The 15167-nt window shown below is 36.4% G+C and overlaps 1 long non-coding RNA gene across 1 annotated transcript; it reads left to right on the top strand.

The window, feature by feature from the left end:
- The first annotated feature begins 6296 nt into the window (after nucleotides 1-6296).
- On the top strand, nucleotides 6297-11240 carry LOC114193803. The gene is made up of 2 exons (XR_003606304.1): nucleotides 6297-6641; nucleotides 10667-11240. It is a non-coding gene; the product is annotated as an uncharacterized LOC114193803 (long non-coding RNA).
- The last annotated feature ends 3927 nt before the right edge of the window (nucleotides 11241-15167 follow it).

Raw genomic sequence — 15167 nt, 5'->3', positions numbered from 1 at the left:
TTTCGTCTGAAGCAATTAATACCAGAACTGTTCATTGCTTATTTCATTAGAGGTTTCATCTCCATTATCCACCAAATAGTTAAACTCTAACCTAGTTAATAATTCTGCAATCCAAAATCTTCTTACAAAGCTGAATATATCTTGCGGAGCTCTAAAGCACTTTAAACTTTCAAACCTTCAACTCCAAAGGTAATTGTTCTTCTTTTAGGTACTTATCCTCCTTACACCAAGTAAGGGTTGTGCCGGTAGAAGATAGTCTAACGCTCAAGTTAGCCCAATGCGTCAGTAAGTAATAAATGTAGTGATTAATGAAAACGTAATTAATTTACCTCGTGTGAAGTGCAATTTATATTAATATTTATGGGCCCTTACTTGGATGAGTGTGGGCAACGAGGCCTAATTACCTGTGGTTGGTTGTATGTCATTGTGGCCAATTCAATTAGGTTAGTGTCATCCTAGTCGGATAATGAGGGACCAAATACATGTCGGCTCATTAAGCCGACATGTACTCGGTTAGGGGTAATTCTTTCCTAGTCCAGGGGTGACTTAGTCATGTATAGTACACTAGCCCCCTATCTTTAACATTACACGTGTTGAAGGCTTTCTAAGAGTTTTGTGGTGTCAAGCGTCACTAGTCAATTTCTTATTCATGAATTGTTGATCACAATGTCAGTATCCGGGTCTTAACTTGTTGATCATGGTGCCCGATACTCAATGCTCGGTTTGTTTGTAAAGAAAATTTCTATTTCTTTAGCATTGTGGCCTTATAGGTATAGTAGCCTCCAACCTAAAAAAGTTTAGTGAAGAGGTTATAAAGATTAAGTGATAGATTAGATGCGGTGAGGGAGGTGAAGGGGCAATGAGCTACTATTGGCAGAGAAATGACATAGGATTGGGAAGGTGCAGAGTCGTGACCTTGGTCTTCAAATCTAAAGAGATCTGATAGTTGAGGAGAAGAGGTGGGAAGATGAATGTCACGAAGGTTTGTTATATATAGGAGGCTCATTTGCCTTAATCAAGTACCAAATGCTTGAGAAATTTGCTTTATTGTGGATATCATTGTTAAAGAATTGTCTTATAAGTTTTGATTACTAAAAGGTATGTCACATAACAGTTTAAATATGGGTTTCGGGGAGGGGTTGGATAGTGAAAGTAGTAGCCACAACGAGAGTAGATGGATCACGATGTGGGTATGAATGGGTAGACTCTATGGTAAGGAAAAAATTTTATGTGTTTAGGTGGTTAAGGATCTTCAAATCTTGGATGAATACTATATGTATCATTGAAGAGGGTGGGTGTTGTAGACAATGTTTGTCATGCCCGGGAATGGTATGATGAGGAATTCATTTATGTATATATGTTTTTATTCCCATAGCTTTACATTTGATTACTATTTGACAAGTTCCCCATGGGTATTCTTCGTATTCTAATTGTTGCGCCAACACAAATCCATCCTAAAACTTGTGATTGTCTTTAGGCATTTAGGTTAGTATGTTAGAGACTTTATCTGTCCCTGTCACCAAAGTGCCTTTTTCATTTCTAGGAGGTCAGAGACTCTATGCATAATTTGACAGGTCCTGATGAAATACCTTAGCCAAGGGACCTAGAACAAGAGCTATGGCTAGGAGGATATAAGAAGATTGGGCCTCCTCTAAGCATCCAAGGCCTAAGTTGATGTTTAGTTAGGCTAAGTGGGATTGAAAACCTAGCCTAAGTTTCTATCTTTGTAAATATTACATTAGGAGTTAATTTTGAGCTTTGTATTCTAGGCCCAGTACAATAAGGTTTTCATTGGGCCATGTATTAGGCTTTGGAGGAAATTGGGCTTTAGAAGCATTCTGGACCAAAAAAAGAGTCTAGCCTAAACTTTGGGCCTTTGGTGGAGCGCATTTCACCAAGGATTCTAGATCCTTCATGCGCATAACTTGCTTACCAAGCTTGTAGCTAGCACCTCTATGCAAGGAAAGGGTAACTTGCTTAGGTTGCCAGTCATACCTCCCACATGCTCCTTTTGACTCCAAAATTCAACTTTCCAGCACCAATTTTCGCTCTTATTTTTAGAGACTCCTAGCTCTACTTTTCTCCTATAAATTGAGGAGCTTACTTCATGTAATATTAGCTTGAATTTGAGTAATAAAATGCAGCCCAATTATGTGCTCAACCTCTCTTTTAAGCTCACCTTAGAGTAAACTCCTCTCTAGTTTACTCTAGCCTATTTCCATAAGAGTTGACCCCACCTCTCTCTAGGAGCTTCGCTAAATTGAACCAATCTTAATCCTTTCAACTTCTTGTACTTTGCTTTTGTGTGTCTCATCCATGCCATGGAGGCTTCGTCATCTTTTCAAGGACTCCAATATAGAAGATGAACTCATCTGGTCCGATAGTGGACACATCTAAGCTTGAGAAAAAGAAAAAGAAAAAGAAGATTTGTGCCCTCAACACAATGAGGCATTGGGAAAGATTAAGGGCTAAGCTTCTTGGACAAGGTGGTGGTTTCACTTCGAGGAACAGAGCTAACGACTTGATGTTTTGGAGAGCCCACTCATCACCATGCACAAACGCGTACATATATGCTTGAATGAAAGTGAACTGAAAATGGTATAGGAGGTTAAGTTGGCCACTATTGTTCGTGCGCTATTGGGGGGTCGATCGTTGATGCTCGACTAGAGGATAGCGAACTTGCTATAGAAGGAAATGGTGGTTGGATAGAAAAAAATTATGGTTGAGGACTTGGCCATCTTGTAGAAGTAGTTTAATGATTCTAAGGAGGCATGAGCTAAGGAGAAGAAGGCTTTGGAGGATAAAGAGAAAAAATTGGGGGCATGGAAGACCAGGTGTCTGGATTTGGAGAAGAAGACTAAGAATAAAGGGAAAAAGCTAAAGAAAGGGATTGACGATTTGAAGAAGGCCATTGACGATGACAGGGAGCCTCAGGAAAGACTCGAGGCTTACTTGGTTGGGCTGCAAAAGTATATCATAACAGAGCACACGAACGACTTCAACAAGGATTTGAGGTAGGTCGAGTTCTTGTATTAAGAAGTTTCGACCAAGGATACATAGTTTGATGTGAACAAGGACATCTTCGGAGGTCATATGTTGGATGTGGATGAAAAAACGACCACTAAGGCAATTGAAAAGATAGTGATGGCAAAATTTTGTACATGCTGAGCGGTGATAGTTGCCAAAGGGTAGGCCAAAATCCATTTAGTGAAATAGTGAACACTGACCAATAAAACCTTGACTTGACCCTTCCTTAAAGTAAAAGGGCCTAGTATGTCCATCTCGTACTTTGCAAAAGGTCATGGAGAGATGATATGGTGTAGCTCTTCTTGCTTGTCGTGTATGACATTGTCATACTTCTATCAAGGTATACACTTCTTAATATACTCACCACAGTTCGCCTCCATAGTTGACTATAAGTAATTGACTCGAAGGACTTGTGCCACCATCGTTCTCACATAAGAATTATACCCAAAGATACCTTGTTGTAATTCACATAGGACGTAGTCGGCATAATCGACTCGAAGTGAACTTTGAATACTTCTTAAGAAAATTTATCATGAGCCTAATTTTATCAACTGGTCATGGGAGGAAATGGGAAATGGTCATTAACCTTTGTATGAGACACTAAACTTCCTTTACATTCTTTAGGCTCCTCATGCTAAATACAATCTGACACTTTTCGTGGTTCAACTTAATGCCTCTATGTGTCAACATGAACCATAGGAACTTGCCTTTGTCTACTCGAAACACACATTTCTTCAAATTAAGGCATAGGTTGTACTCTCGTAGGGTCGAGAATACATTAGACAAATCTTTGGAATGCTGGGTCGGGGTGGGGGACTTTACCACCATATCATCGACATAAACTTCAACACTTTTACTGATTAGGTGCTTGAACACCCTATCCTCGAGCCTTTGGTATGTCACCCCAACATTTTTAGTCCAAAAGGCATGACCTTGTAATGGTAGTTGGCCTCTTCCGGGATGAAGACGATCTTCAACTTATCATCTTCAGCAATTGGAATTCGATCATACCCCGAGCAAGCGTCCAAGAAATTTAGCACATTTTGGTTGGCTGATCCATCCCCTAGCCATTCAATGTCAAGTAAAAGGTAGGCGTCCTTAGGGCACACCTTATTCAATTTTGTGTAATCCACACATATCCGTCATGTTTCACTGGCTTTCTTTACCAACACAACATTAGCCAACCATGTGTATCGTGCCTCCTTAACAAACCTAGCTTGTAAAAGCTTATTTGTCTCAAATTTAGTAGCTATTCTTATTTGATACGATCCTAACCGAAAAAAAGACGATATTTTCTGACTTTGAATTTCTTCTATAAAATAAATAAAAAAGAACTCGAAATAAGACAAAGACGGAATGCGCCATAATTTATTAGATTGATAGGTAAAGGAAGATTGGCCACAAAGAGGTCCCTCTTTGATAAGAATCAAAGGATAGACGCCACAATTAAAGATAGATAAGTCAAGACACCACAATTCAATCCAAGATTGATAAGTCAAAACACAACAATCCAATCCAGGATTGATAAGTCAAAACGCCACGATCAAGATTGACAAGTCTAAAGGTAGTTTCACACAAAGTTTTTAATCTCTGATAAAAATCTAAAGTTCTAATCCAAAACTAAGAGAGCCCTCTCATAAAGAAACAATTTCATTAATGACTAAAGTGCTTACAAAAGTTATGAAAATGTGAACAAATAGACTTGCCTAGGACTCTAAGGATATGCTCAACAATAAAGGCCCGACAATGAACTTAAGAAAATAAAAAAGGAATTTAAAACGCGTCTTGTCGCCCAGCAAAGGATGATTCATCCATTGAGCATTCGCTTAGCGATCCAAGTCACATAGAGACAATTACAATTCTAAAAAATGTTTGCTTAGTGACTAATGTTCGCCCACCGAACGTAAAATTCACAATTATATTCTAAAAGTGAACCACAAGCTATGATCTTCAGGTTTTGGGGACTTTCAACTTCTTGTATCATCATGATGCTTAAAGATATTTGTTCTTCCATCCTTTGACTTTTTGACCTTGTGATAGGTCCTGTATCACACCTAGCCGGTTTCGCTAGCATACCAACACAACCAACACATATCACCCTTGACCAACAACTCATATCGGACAAGGCTAGGGGACTGGTGTACCACACCTAGCCAAATTCGACCAAATAAGTAGACAATGTGTATATCAAGGTAGCCAAGTTCCCAGCCTAGGTCGAGTTAGCCTAAACTTGTACCGGTTTTAACCTAAACTAAACATCTAAAGGAACAACCTGCATCTCATATCACAAACATAAGCTATCAAGACAAGTAGCCGGCCTAGACCGACTATTCCAACATATCCGGTAAGATTAGAACCTAGGCCGACCACTCCAATGAACTCAGCATAATAGAAGCCCCCGCGTTCAATAAACCTTAAGGGCCTGGGTTAGGACCCAAGCCCACTCACAGCCCAAGTTAGAGCCCAAGTCAAGGCCCAGCCCATGAGATGGTCAGACATTATTAATGCTCTATAAATACACGTGGACCCTAGCAATTAAAGGTACACATTCAATAATCACTGATTTGACTCCCTGAGAGCTTTGACTTACTTGAGCTTCGGAGAATCTTCTGCAGGTAACCCCTCTTGGGTTCAAGCTGACATGTATCAACCAGGAAGAGGTCAATCGAAGAGATAGCGGACTACATGGTAATGTGACGCTTGTGCCTAACTTATTTGTTCTCTGCAGGAACAGGTCCCTTAAATTGCCATGGTTCTTGTCAACACCCGATTTCGTTAGAACAAATAAAATGTATTTTTTAAAAATTAAAAAAATAGAAAAAAATAATAATGGATAAACAAAGATGATTGAAATAAAGTTTGTAAAAAAGAAAACTAAGATTTTTAAAATTAATTAATTAATTAATTAGTTAATTAAAAATTGAAAATCATAGCCATCCATTTTTTTACTACAACACACATCCTATTTTTCTCGATTCTTACCACCCTCTTTCTTTTCTAAAAACAAACCGATCACTCACTTCTCTCTCTACCCACACCCCTCACTTTTTCTTCTTTTACACCCCAAAACTCTCACCATTCTCTAGATGCCACGTGGCATCCCACTCCCACCCAACTTACACAATAATTCACTCACACACTAAATCACTCACCACTCGGTATTCACTAATTCACTCACCTTACTGACGCACACACTCACAATTCACGCTCCCCTCACTGACGCACACACTCAAAATTCACTCACCTCACTCACCCACACACTCACGGTTTTTTCACACACACCGTACACGAAACACACCTCACTGTTCACACTCACTTAATCACAAAACCACTACACACAAAAGAGGACACACACGAAAAACAGGCGACAACTCTCTTCTCTAAAAGAAAAAAGAAAAAGGAAGGAAACATTCACTCTCTGATATTCACCTCATGGCCTAAACCACCATTGTTTCATTTTTTGCCCCAATCCTTTCACGCACCAACTGTAAACGAAACCGGGGCTCACCTTCTCCACTCTTTCACACTTCACACCACCATTGCTTGCGCCAAGCTTGGATTTCCGGCAACGGGAACTAGAGGCACTGCGAGGCGTGAAGGTTGTCAGCCGAGAGGTCCATCTCCTATTCTCCCTTCTTATCTGTTTCGATTATTATTTGAATTCATCAGTTGAAGTTGATTGGCATCCAAATTGATTGTATCTTGAACCTGATGAGATTGTATTGCAGTTGTAGGTTTATTGATTAACTTTGAGTGAACATTCGAGTTGTTTTGGTTGAAAAATTGTATAACCTATGCTTGCACTTTATGATTTTGGGTTTCAGTCGGCTCAGTTTAGGGTTAAATGTATTGAACATTGTGGTTGAGCTTGTACAAATCTGAGTTTCGTTTTCTAATATGAAGATAACGGTGGAGTTTTGGCCCCTACGATGATTATTGTTATTTGGAAACTAAATTAGAGATACTTGAATTAATTGCTGAAGTGACTATGTAATTTTGTTGGTATGATTGAGTGCTGATGTTTAATTGCGGATCAAATTGTGCCATTTATGTTTTGTTTTGTTGATAACTGTCATCTCGGATAATCTTATTTGAATCTACTTTTTGTATTGACATTTTGATTGGAGTTGGATTGTTGACGGGGAACATAATTGGTTACTCTGATTTTGTTTGAATTTGCTTTATTGAGTTTATGTTTGAATTGTGATAATGTAATAGATTGATTTGAAATCCAATGACAAATGTTTTATTATCAAGTGTGGTTGGAGACAAGGCATCTAAATTGAAACAGGAATCACAAGTGCAAGTGTTTGGGAAATATGGTTCGTAAAGTCTTGATACTTTTTAGTTGCATTTAAAACCATAACTTAATTTTGTCTCAAGCCCATTTCGTTTGGTAGAATTAATGTGCTACTTTGAAACAATGAAATATACTATGATGTACTTTATATTCGCAAGTGTTAGTTTATTCATGTGATAAATTGAAATGGAATGCATGGGCTTTTAATACACTATTGATTTTGATGATGATTAGATGGGACTCATGTTTTTGTTTAGAAAATATAATAATGGTTGGATGAAATTGCATGGCCTTTATATGTTAGTTTGAAATAGGAGCGTATATGGTTATCAGGTTTGACTTTATAATTAATTGGTACTTGTGCATAAATAGACCTAATTGCATTTTGGTAGCAATATAAAGTAGTTTAAAGTCTACTTATAAAAATTTGCTAATATTTAAATATAATGTTTCTCTTCCCTTCTCATTTTTTTAATTTCATACGTTTAAATTTTGAAAGGTTGGATATCCGTATGGTCATCCACATCGTCTGGTATCCAATCTTGTTATCCGATTTTTTTTTTCAAAGACAAGTTTTTGGGATGTTGTATGATCGTCTTTCATCTAACATCCCCATAATAAAAGTTTGAGTATTTGTACGATCATCCGATCGTTTAATAATCGAATATTTACCTCGACCTTTAAAAATAGTTTTTGGAATATTTGTATGGTTGTTTGTCATCTAATATCTCCATAATAAAAGTCTGAGTACTTGTGTGATCGTCCGCATCGTTCTAGTACTCGGTACCTTTCATTCTATTAAAAATTCTAAAAACCTTATTATAAAAATTTCAAAATAAAAATATCAACACTCATTCATTTAAGTCCAATTTTCACTAGCATTCCCTTTCATTCATGTCCAGCTCCTACCGGCACACTTTCACAAATTTTTATAAAAAGAACTATGTAACATTGATTCTCTATTACGAATAGAGATTCATATGAGCGAGGAATTATCCTTGTTGGACCCTTTAAAATAAAAAAAAAATTGTTTCTTTTCTATATTATTTTCTTATTATTTTTGGGAAATTAAACATCTTGAAAACCACATCATCTTGGTATATCTAATTAAAGGTACCACTTTTGAGCGGGTGGTGTAGGGTGCTAATACCTTCCCTATGTCGTAACCGACTCTAGATTTAAAATTCGATTTTTTTAGACCACATGTTTTATTTTACAGTTTTTCTATAGTTTTCCATAATAAACTATGATGGCGACTTTCAAAAGTTTATTTTATTTTATTTTTTCGAGTTAGCTATATCCGATAGCGATTTAGGTTGCGACAATTCCTTTTCAAGTTCTTATATATGTCTAGGATAGTCCTCTATCATACCTTCCTACCTAAAGCGAAATTGTCCTCAATTTTGTGTAACCTGAAGATTCATTTACCTTTGTATTGAATTAAGAGATAGTCCTCTATCATGTCATCCTTTTTGTAGAAAATTTATCCTCAAATTTGTGTCACTTGAATATTCTTTTCCCTCAGGTTTGGTAGTGTTAGAATGATGTAGGATTATCTTGTTCCTTTTTAAGATTAATGTATATGGTGTGAGTTGATTAAGAAAGCTAAGTAAAATCCCTACTAGACATTAAGATAGAATGATATCTAGATGTGAAGGTTCCTTTCACAAGGCTTAAGAGAAAATGATGGATTGATTAAAAACAATTAAGAATGGAAAACACATAAAAAGAGTAAAACTCGAGACACACACAAAGGAAGAAGAAAGCATAAAATAGAAAGGAAAGGAATGGTAAAAATGTAAGAACCACGCTACTACAAGGCTAGGCTAGAAGCCATGTCAACCTTGAAGATGAGTGGATGTGTGCCGCCACTTAAGTCTAGACCCAAGATAAGGAGGAAAAATCTCACAAATAGTTGAAAGACAAAGGTGTATAATTTCTCCAAAATGTTCAACCTCTTTTACAAGTGTTAGAGGACCCCTTATATAGAAGTGTTTAGGGGTCTCTAAGCAAAAGCACAAAGTTCTAAAAAGGATGATAATGCAAATAACAAAACTTAGAGTCTAGAAAGTAGGTCAACAAAGGAGTACATGGACACATTCTAGAAGCTTTCTTGGCCAAGGTAAGGTGATGCTCCTTCTAAATGTTTCTAGACTTCTTGGTGGCCAAGACATGTGGTCATCCTTTCTAGATGTTTTTGGAAAGCTTTGCTCCTTCTCTCTCCTCCACATGTGCTCTCCAAAAGCCATATAAAAATGCGCCATTTGTCTCTCCATGTGTCACATAATAATGAACCTACAAAACAAGTTAAAATAGATTAGCATGTTGGCTTAGGTTAAGCTAATCTTGAGTCAACAAGTCAACCTTAGACCAAGGTCAACAAGTCCACTAAGAAAAGTTAACTAAGCCAACTTTAGGGAATTCAAACTAAGGAAAATAAAAGCAAAGGAACGGATCAAGGAACTTCCTTTCTTCTAAGCATGTGTCATGGGCCATCATCCTTGGTAGGGATCAAGCCTTCATCATAGAAGTAGCTCACCCATTTGGAGAGAATTTGACCAAAATTCTAGAAGATCTTACAATGTACACCAACATAAATGAAAAGACACAATACTAAAATAATCAAAAAGTAGATATTATATGACAATGAGATTTAAATTCTGGAAGAAGCCAATATCTTATTATTAAAGATTATCGAGGTCTAACTCCAAGGTCAAATACCCACTTGTAACAAACATCAAACAATTTTAAAGTAAAAATATAATGATCATAGGTACTTCAAATGATAATATAAGAACAAATGATATTGTGTCGATTAATAACCAAATTATAAGTACGACTTTGGCTATCCATTGGTTTGTTGGGAATATAGAATAAACTAACTCATGTGTATATTTTCCCAAACTTGCATCTTTACCCATAGGTTGGTTGAAACTAGATAAAAAAAACTAAGTCATGTGTAGATATTTCTAAGCTTGTGTCCAAACTAAAATAATGATTTTGAATATTGAAAGTAATTTACAAACAAATAAGTATATTATCAAATACAAGTTTATCAGTTTGAAGCTTGTATCTTCCTTTGTTGTAACTCTTTCTTCAGTCCATTGTTGAAGCCATTGTTCCTTGATAAACAATTCTTTCCTAGAAAACAAGACAAAATGAGGTCAATTAGAATGTGCTTTTAATATTATTTCAGAATACTCTCTTGTTTCTTTCTATTTTCTTTCTCTTCTCTCTTTTTCTTTTTTTCTCTTAGTAATGGGCATTATCATGTTTTTATTTTATTTATTTTAATGTTTTATTGTTATTTTACCTTTGAGTTTCTTTTTAATATTTCAGGTTTTATTCAATAAAAGTGGAAAAGATAAACATTTGGTATGATATCTGGACTTGTCCACTGTATTATTTGTGTGATTTGGTACACCTTCCAATCACGTAACAAGCTTTTGGCATTGTTGTCGAGGACTAAAGTTTGGTTTAGTTTAATTGTGTTTGTTTACTGATTTAGGTTTTATTTATTTATTTTATTTATTTAAGAAAAAATGGCTTTATTGTTCTACACTGTCTTTATTATTCTATATAGTTTAATGCGCCTTTCTAGTTTTCTTCATTATCCATGAGATGCAAGGTTTCAGCTAATCAACTACTCTACGGTCCAAAAGATTGAAAGAACAACTTAAAGAAACAACAATATCAAGAGAAGACTATTTAAGGAAGCACAAGAAGATTCCCTTATAATTGTAGAAAGTACACAAGATTTCTCTTATCATGCACATATCCAACCATCAGATCATTACAAAGAGGTGGATATGGCCGGAACAGGTGAAGTACAACGTACTTTGGGAGATTGTGCCACATTCATAGGTCCACTCAATTTTAATAACAATGCTAGGCCAACCATAACTAAACCAAATATGGAGATGAAACCTGCATGTATACATTTAGTGTAGAGTAATCAATTTGACGGGTTATAACATGAAAACCCATATAATCACTTGGCCATGTTTCTGGAAATTTGCAACATGGTGAAAATCAACAAGGTACCTGATAATGTTATTCGCTTGAGTTTGTTTCCTTTTTCTTTGACAAGGAATGCAAAGGTATGGCTGCACTCTTTCCCTGAAAATCAGGGAAGGCAGGAGATAACATCATTCCAACAAGACTATGAAGAATCCTTGAGCCAAACATGGGAACGATTAAAGGGGTTGTTGAGGAAGAAGCCAATGCATGGATTTAATGATCTAACCCAAATTAACATCTTTTTAAGAGGACTTAGAGCACAAACTAAGTTGATGTTGGATTCCTCAACTGGAGGTATTATCAAATCCAAAACACTTGCACAAGCCAAAACATTGATCGAAAACATGGCTTCTAATAATTATGAGGTGCAAAATAAGCACAAACAACTTCAGAAGAAGAGAGTATTATAGCTCCAGACTCATGTTAACTTAAAACATGCTAATGAAAAAATAGATGGAGGCACTTATGATGATGAAGATGTGACCATCTCATCAAGTTCCAAGGAGGCCAACCCTAGGAGGATCACTAGGAGCATGAAAAAAGGGAAGTCATTATCCTCTCTATCTTTATTTTGCATTTCTTTAATTTTAATTTCTTGAAGTTTGTTGTGGTTGACCTTGACTTAAGGGTTGACTTGTTGACCCAAGATTAGCTTAACCTTAAACCAACATGCTAATAAATTTCTTAATTTGCTTTTGTAGGAATAAGAAAGGAGGAGGACCACATAGGAGACAATTGGCGTCCTAAGGAAGAGAGAGAAGGAACAAGACTTTCTAGAAGACCCTAGAAAGGGGCGACCCACATGCCTTGGACACCAAGACTTCTAGAAAGTTCTAGAACCCTCCTTTAGGAGCCTTGGCCATGAAGACTTGCCACCTAGATGGCTTGGACGAAAATTCACCTAGGTACACCCTAGGATGACCTACTTAGTAGAACATGTTAGGTTTCTTTTGTAATCCTTTAACTTAGTTGTTTTGCTAAGGGGCCCCTAGACTTGTCTATTTAAGGGGACCTCTAACACTTGTACAAAGGTTGAACATTTTGGAGAAATTAAACACCTTTGTGTATCAACCATTGTGAGAGTCTTCCTCCCTAGGGAGTGAATGCTTTTAAGCCTTGTCTTGAATCTTGATTCAAGTGGCGGCACACATCCACTCATCTTCAAGGTTCCCATGACTTCTTCTAGCCTAGCCTTGTAGTGATGTGCTTCTCACATTTTTATCATTCTTTTCCTTTCCATTTTAAGTTTTCTTCTTCATTTGCCTGTGTGACTTGGGTTTTACTCTTTTTTATGTGTTGTCCACTCTTGTTTGTTTTGAATTAATCCATTATTCTCTTCTCTAGGACCTTGGGAAGGAACCTTCACATCTAGATAGCTTGCTATCTAAATGTCCAGTGGAATAAGATAATCCAACATCATATGAAGAAGTTATCGTCATTGCCACAAGAAATCCAAAATGCTTCCTAAGTGCAACACCAACAACTGATGCAAAGTTGTGTTTTATATGAAGAAGATCATGCAAATGGGCAATGGGTTGTGCAAAGTCAACCACAAGAGGATGTCAATTACATGGGAAATCAAAAACTGCCAAGGAAACTACAAAATTTTCAATCAAGGATGGAAGTCTCATCCTAGCATGGGATAACTAGACCATCCAATAAGCAACAACAACAACAACCCTCCTTGTACGAAAGGCAAACAAAGTTGGAAGAGACACTCCAACAATTCATGCAAGTGTCTCTTTCAAATCACAAGAGCACGAAAGCCTTTATTCGTAATCTAGAAACACAACTGGGTCAATTGGCAAAAATGGTAGAGGAGAAACTTGCGAAAATTTTTACAACCAATATAGAGGTGCACCTAAAAGAGCATTGTAATGTTATCACAACGAGGAGTGGTAACGTGTATAAGGAAAGAGAGAAAAAAGAGGAAGACAATGATAGTGGAGAAATAACGATAGAAAGAAAAATAGAAAATGAAAAAAAGGAGAAAATCGAGAAAAGAAAAGAATAAAAGGTGGAGAAAATCCTTCCATATTCTCTAGTACCATCCAAGAAAGATAAGGATAAGTAGTTTGCTCATTTCATGTAGATCTTCAAGCAATTGGAAATTAAAATTTCTTTCTCTAAAGCAATACGACAGATGTCGGCATACGGTAAATTTTTAAAAAATTTATTGACAAAGAAGAGGAAGTACATAGAAAAATACACCATTGAGGTCCAAGGAAACTACAACACAATCATTCAAAAGACTTTCCCTCTAAAGTTCAAAGATCCTGGTAGCTTCATGATCCCTTGTACAATTGAGAATTTGGCTATTGCGAAGGCGTTAATTGACTTGGGAGCTAGCATTAGTTTGATGCCCTTATCTATGCTTAAGAAAATTGAAGGCCTCAAAGTCAAACCAACAAGGATGAATTTACAACTTACGGATTGATCAATTAAATGTCCCTATGCAGTTGTTGAGGATGTATTGGTATAGGTGGACAAGTTCACTTATCCACTGGATTTCGTCATACTTGATATGAAGGAGGATATTCAGGTTCCTCTCATACTTGGAAGACCATTCATGAAAATTGTCTAAGTTATAATAGATGTTGATGGCGACAAGCTCAAACTCAGAGACCAAGAGGAGGAAGTAAATTTCAATATGTCTAAAGATACCCATAATCCGGAATCAAAGGATATCCATGCCGTTAATGAAGTTTTATCTATGATAGTTAGCCAGGTCATGTTTTGAGGTTGCTGAAAAAAATGTTCACATTAGTTTTCTCCACAATAGAAAACAGAAAAGGATCATCCTTCGGGTAGAGAAAAAGAAGTTCTCGTTAATCCCCACACTTTGGAAGAGAATGAATTCAGATTGGGCCAGCCTATTGTATTAAAGAAGTTTAAATGGAAATTCTTTTCTACTAAAATGAAGAAAAAGTGGTCGAGTCTATAGGTTATTAAAAATATCAAAGCTTATGGGAAGGTCGAGATTGAGAAGCCATATTCTGGAACAACAAAATTAATGATCAGTAAAAAGCTATAACCACATAGGTGTGAATAGAAGAATCACACCAAAAGAACTGATCATGAAACCGTGCTTATGAAGGGTCGAGCTATCAAATGTTAAACTAACGCTTACTGGGAGGCAACACGGCATTTTAATTTTGCATTTTAGTTAAAAAAATAGTTTCGATTTGCTAGGCGAACACATTCGCCCAACAAAGAAGCCTCGCCTAGCGAATCAAGGAGTTTTGCAAATCCATTCGTCGAGTGAAAAAGCTCGTCGAACAAGCACTTGCTCTCTATATTTAGGTTGTGCAGTGAATTAATTCACCTAGCGAGTCATTTTTTCTCACGTAGTGAAGAACAAGGTTTTTCTTGATTTGTATTTTTGCTTTGAGTCATTTTAATTATTGTCTTTTGTTCTCCATTTTATTTTTGAGTGTGTGTGTGTGTGTGTGTGTGTGTGTTTGCCATTATGTTAAGCTTCATAATCATATCTCAATGTGCATTGTCAACTGGTGTAATGACCAATTAAAATGAAATAGACATGATTGTTATTCATCTTTATTGTGCATACTGATTGGAATATTTTGAAGAGCTTTGAGTGAAAGATAGTTTGGTATGATATGATAGTTAGTCCTTCTTCAAATATGAGAGTGAAATTAGACTTTTGAAAAAATTTTAGTAATGTGAACTTATATGTAGAGAGATGTAAGGGGAGCAGTTATTGTCATAAAATTAATTTTTGCTTGATTCTTGTTAATGAAATCACATAATTGGTTAGAAACGATAAATGCATTGTTTGGTATGTAAATCCACTTAACCA

The sequence above is a fragment of the Vigna unguiculata genome, chromosome 8 (assembly GCF_004118075.2).
Source record: "Vigna unguiculata cultivar IT97K-499-35 chromosome 8, ASM411807v1, whole genome shotgun sequence".
Lineage (NCBI taxonomy): Eukaryota > Viridiplantae > Streptophyta > Magnoliopsida > Fabales > Fabaceae > Vigna > Vigna unguiculata.
Note: the sequence above shows the minus strand (reverse complement) of the source record. Positions and strands in the feature narration are given on the sequence as shown.